Source organism: Silene latifolia, chromosome Y (genome assembly GCF_048544455.1).
Source record: "Silene latifolia isolate original U9 population chromosome Y, ASM4854445v1, whole genome shotgun sequence".
NCBI classification, from domain to species: Eukaryota; Viridiplantae; Streptophyta; class Magnoliopsida; order Caryophyllales; family Caryophyllaceae; genus Silene; species Silene latifolia.
Window position 1 is genome coordinate 109,335,377 of NC_133538.1, and position 5,291 is coordinate 109,340,667.

Here is a 5,291-nt window from a genome sequence, read left to right on the forward strand (position 1 = left end):
TTGTTTGAAACTGATGTAATGTAAATGGCATTTTACATCGTTTTGTCTGAAACTGATGTATGAAACTGATGTAGTATGATTCAGAATGACGATTTACTCTTAAGGTATTTGTGAATTTTTACACTATTAGGGGCCTGCACAATGAATCAATATAAAAATAACAACCCTGCATCTCATTCCTTCCAACAATTTTAAACACTACATATTTATTATACCAAAAAAATATCATAGCGTATACAATTCCGTCCATTCAAAATAATTTAAAATGTACACTACAAGCTTCTACGACGCAAAATGTGTATTTTCAATTACAATTTCTAGAAATCTAAATCATACATACTCTAGACGTTCTTTCCACAATAAAGCGACCAAAGCTCTTGAACCTCGTTCATTTGTTCAATTGTCATTTGCGAACCTGAAATACACTACATACAAAAACAAGGATTATTAGGCCACACTTAGAAAATACGAACAATATCTACACATGGACATTCTATACGAACAATATCTATACATAAAAATTCAAACAGTTCGAGACAATAGATCAAGCTACCTTTACTATGTCGTCCTCTGATGATGCGTAACGTACAGTAATATCATACATCCACTTCATAACATAATAACCGCACTCATAACTCTGCGGCTGTTGAGGGCACTACATTTATACAAAATTAAGAGTAAGTAGACAGCCAACAAGGACAATCAGGTTGCTTTTGCTCGAGCACTACATTTATACAAAATCAACAGTAAGTAGACAGCTGACAAGGACATACAAATATATGTCCTTAATATTCACTTGTCAAAACCTTGAACCTTTCCTTATTTTATAAGGAACATACCCCAACATGTCCTTATTTTATAAGGAACATAAACACAAAATAATAACCAAGTCTCACACGTGCCCATAAATAAGGAACATACCCTAATATAACTATAAAGGCTTCTTAACATTGCCATCATATAATTATAAAGACTCCTTACCAATCAATACAAACAAGAAACAACTACTCTCCTATAGGACCGTCCTATAGCATAAGACGGACCCAATAGGAGAAAGTAGCCCAGAATAAGCTTTTAATATCAAAACTAAATACTAAAACATTAAAGGTATCTTTTCTGCTAAACCCCTCGCCTCTTAGTCCTCCACCACCTCTGCGGTACAATTCACCACTCGTCGTCGTCTTCTATCGTTAACTCAACACCCCTTACCACCAATCAATTGGTCAACAATACTCAGAAAGTCATAATTGACGCCGGCTATGAATAAATTGCCCAACAACTCAACAGGTAGGTTTTGCAATTAGATCTTGAAAACTACAGATTTTAAGAATGAAATTCAGCACTTCCAAAGTTGTCTTAAATTTCAATATCTATGTTTTTATGTTGAAAACCTTGATTTTTAAATTACAAACTGAGTTCAAATTAATTTAAATACTAAACCGTAACTATTATCCAATTTCTTGGAGCTTCATCTTTCAAACCCACAACTTTTAGTTGAAAACTCAGTCTTTTAAGTTCTGAAATTTTCCATTTTCATTGTTAGTTTTACTTGACATTGTAAAATATGGTTGAAATTTAATGACTACAATTTTTAATTTGATAACTTACTGTTTTAAGACAAAGATTCACAGCCTTGGGATGAATATTTGTGAACGAACATGCGTAGATAACGGTCGCCGATTCTGGTCACGGTGGAGGTCGTCATCCAGAAATTGGGTCGAGATGGGAGAGTGATCTATTGATCAGGGCAATGGTGATTGGTGGCTTGGTGGCTATGACTAATCTTATACTCTGCTTGAGGAAGATAAGAAACTCCCGTATAAGTGAAATAAACTTGGGCTGATTTGTAAATGGGGCCATCTTATTCTAAGACTAGTCCTAGAGAACAATTTCTGAACAAGAAAATGGTAGCAAAGGTAGCTCAAGACTAGTTCATACCAAAGGCAATTCAAGGCACAATTCATATCAAAGGCAGCTATACTCGGCGTAATTGAATTTTTAACGAAAACAGCTACATACCTCAATCATTTTTATTTGGAGTTCATTTTTTTTTGACATATCACGTATTCCAGCCCTAAAATAATACCTTTTCCAAGCCCTGAAATTGAATACATGAAAAGTAATCATATTATCGATCATTCATACATATAATTTAATGTTGTTAGCTAGTCGATTGAACTTACCATGATAAGCAGCTTTTTATCTGCCATGTCTTCTTTGTCGCCTTATCCAAGTCAAAAATATATGCAATATTATCTCTAAGACAGAATACAACCAACATCCAATGCGAGCTATATAAAAAAAAACTTATAAATCCTTTAACCAGGTCATGAGCTAAGTGATGAAATGCAGGAAAAAAATAAGAAAATTGTAAAACTCGCGCCTCATAAAAAGCACCCATCACATATCTCTTTTTTTCTTGAGCTTTTAAAGCATCTGTTAAGTATCTCTCCGTCTCAACCTCGGAATGCATATATGTGCAAAGTCTATCGGGGCACAAAAATCCAACTAATTTTTCCGTCACTCCAAGTTGAGTCCCATAGTCATATAAGAAGCTACATTATTATGAGAATAACATTAATAAAAAGTATATAAATGGATAATACAACAGCTTGAGTCCCATAGTCATATAAGAAGATACCTTCCCCAAAGTTGAAGTATGGATATATTTAACCATTCATATCTGAACATCTCCCTAATATCATCAAGCATGATCAACAGCTTCACCGGGCTTTCATATGAATAGACCATCTTCTCGATCTCTATAGTAAACAACATATATCCTCCCGAACAAGCATAACAGATCATGTCTTCCAATCTTTGACAATGGACATCCAAACGACTTAACTCATCCTTATTTAGTGGCCCCTTTTTGCTCTTTGTTGCCTTCGCCTAAAGATTACAAGTTTTAAGAACCAAATAAGAGAGAAAAAATAATTAAACCACCTACAAGTAAATCTAACAAGTGGTTCATTACCATTACCGCGTCCAGTTGAACCTCCTTAATACCACCACCACGAGACGGCCGTATCTTTGCTGAATTATCAGTGTCTTTTGGCTTAATCCGTTGAACCTTATCTTTAGCCTTAGGATCACCCTAGCAATTAGAAATAATACAACACTTAATTAGTTTCTTGACCTTTGCAAAAAAAAAATATATATATATAGTTGATAAATTAGTAGTTGCATATTTTTTTACCTCGGTTGCTCCTAATAAAACCAATGATTTCGGCCAATGTGCGAAACTTCCGACAACCTCACCAACCCTTTCATGTTCATCCCACGGAATTGGAAGTAATGCCTTCCCATCTATGATATTATCAATGAATACGTGAGCATTTTCACATGTCAATAGTGAGTTTTGCACCAACTTACCTTATACCCATGGCCAAACTGTTCCCTCGGCGACAACGATCTCCGTCTCACCAGCAGCCAGCAGCCGACATGGACCGGGATCCTGCGATAATGAATAAGAGGAAAATGTAAAATTTTAACTAAACTAGTAATATATATATATATATATATAAGATGTATGGTCATACATATTTTATATACCTTTAACTCAACGAAGGGATCATTAAGCTTGGTAGCATGAGTACTACTCTCGAGAGGGAGAGAAGAGGAGACGTCTGTAGTCTTGTTCATTTCGATGTCATATGACGACTTCAGTTGGATTTGATCCTTTAAAATTTGTGACACATGTTGTTTAACCAAGCTTTCTACTTTCTCCATTGCATGTTTTGTCACCTCTTCCTTAAATAACGTAAAATCATCGTCCGTATACAACTTCCTATTAACTCCAGGACTATTTGATTTTCCAAAAAAGCTAGTAATACCAACACAGCCTCCAATTCCTCTTGTGAATCCAAGGCGATCAAATTTTCCAGTGGCCTTAACTAACACATCTTCTCTTCCAGAAGGAACAAACTCTCCTTTTCTCTTCATCTCCTCCCAATAATTCTGTTCAAATGAAAACAGGGTTAATATTTTAGACAAAAATAACCAGAAATGATGTCGTGTTCTGCAATAGTGGCACTCAGCAAAAATTATTCCATCTCATAATTGATATAAATCTAAAGCAAAACTCACTTGCGGCAAAGACAAAACAAGTCTCTGCCAATTTTCAGCTAATTGATAACTGTCATCAAAAATCGTAAGAGTATGAAAGCGTCCATAAACTCGACAATTAAGCTTCAGCGGTAATAATAAATAGTAAATACTCCGATGTTTTCAAGTTGAGTAGAGTTCCTTATCATCCCCTCATGCTCAACTTTTGGGATCACCAACATACGGTTTATATTCTTATCAAGCACATGTCACCTAGTTTAGTCGATAAAGTCATTGAGGTGTGGTATTCATGACATCAGATTAAATCCATCAGCATAAAAACTTGTCATTAGCTCCCTCACCACCTTAAATGAGATCAACTTAAAACGGTTTCACATACGACTAAGGTCATGTTCTTTTAGGCTGAAATGGGATTGAGCTGAATTACTATAAAGTTAAGTTTACCCTGAGTTGGGTCGAACTTAAACTTAATAAAGCTTTATGGAACTAGGATGAGCTGAACTGAAAAAATTTATCCCGAAAGAACATGGCCTAACGGTTTTAGTACACCGTTTAATTCAGAACCTATCATGGGAGAGGTTTCCTTGACCATTGGCATAATTAATTAAAAACCCATGAATTCAAAGCAATCAAAATTGCAGAAACTCAAAAACTCAGAGACCATAGAATCACAGATCGCATAAAAAAGATGACAAATTTACTCTAAGATGATGAGTTTCTACATTTTGTTTCAAGTGATTTTGATGGAAAGATTGAGTTTTGCTTTAGATTTATGTCAGGTAAGAACTAGAACTTTGAGCTGAACATAATGACATTAACTTTGAGCTGAACATAATGACATTATTAGTCTATTTTGAATCTAATCTACTTTCAGTATTTGTCTCTCATTCCGTCGTTCAGTATATCATACTTCCCTGTTCTGCTCATTTGGAAGGCAGGAAACTGGTCTAGTGGATGTGTCATAAAAACACCCATTACAGTGCGGGAAACAAGGGAGCGCACAAGACGGTTTACTACTGAAATATGTAAAATTACCGGACCTTGAATTGTTAAAGCTCACTTACTATTTCACTTAACAACTCGCGTTTGCGACGAAAGGTCCTTGGATGAAGGGGTATGTCCTTTGATCCACAAATAACCCCTATCTTCGAAAAGTTTTGTAACATTTTTCTGAGTACCTTCGGGTTCAGCCTCAAGATCATTAGCCATGGCATCATTTAATT

At 35.4% G+C, this 5,291-nt stretch overlaps 1 long non-coding RNA gene across 1 annotated transcript; it reads right to left on the bottom strand.

The window, feature by feature from the left end:
- Positions 1–225: 225 nt before the first annotated feature.
- LOC141633136 (uncharacterized) lies at positions 226–661 on the bottom strand. Its single transcript, XR_012537938.1, has 2 exons — positions 554–661; positions 226–425 (listed from the first exon to the last, which is right to left on the bottom strand). It is a non-coding gene; the product is annotated as an uncharacterized LOC141633136 (long non-coding RNA).
- Between the last annotated feature and the right edge of the window lie 4,630 nt (positions 662–5,291).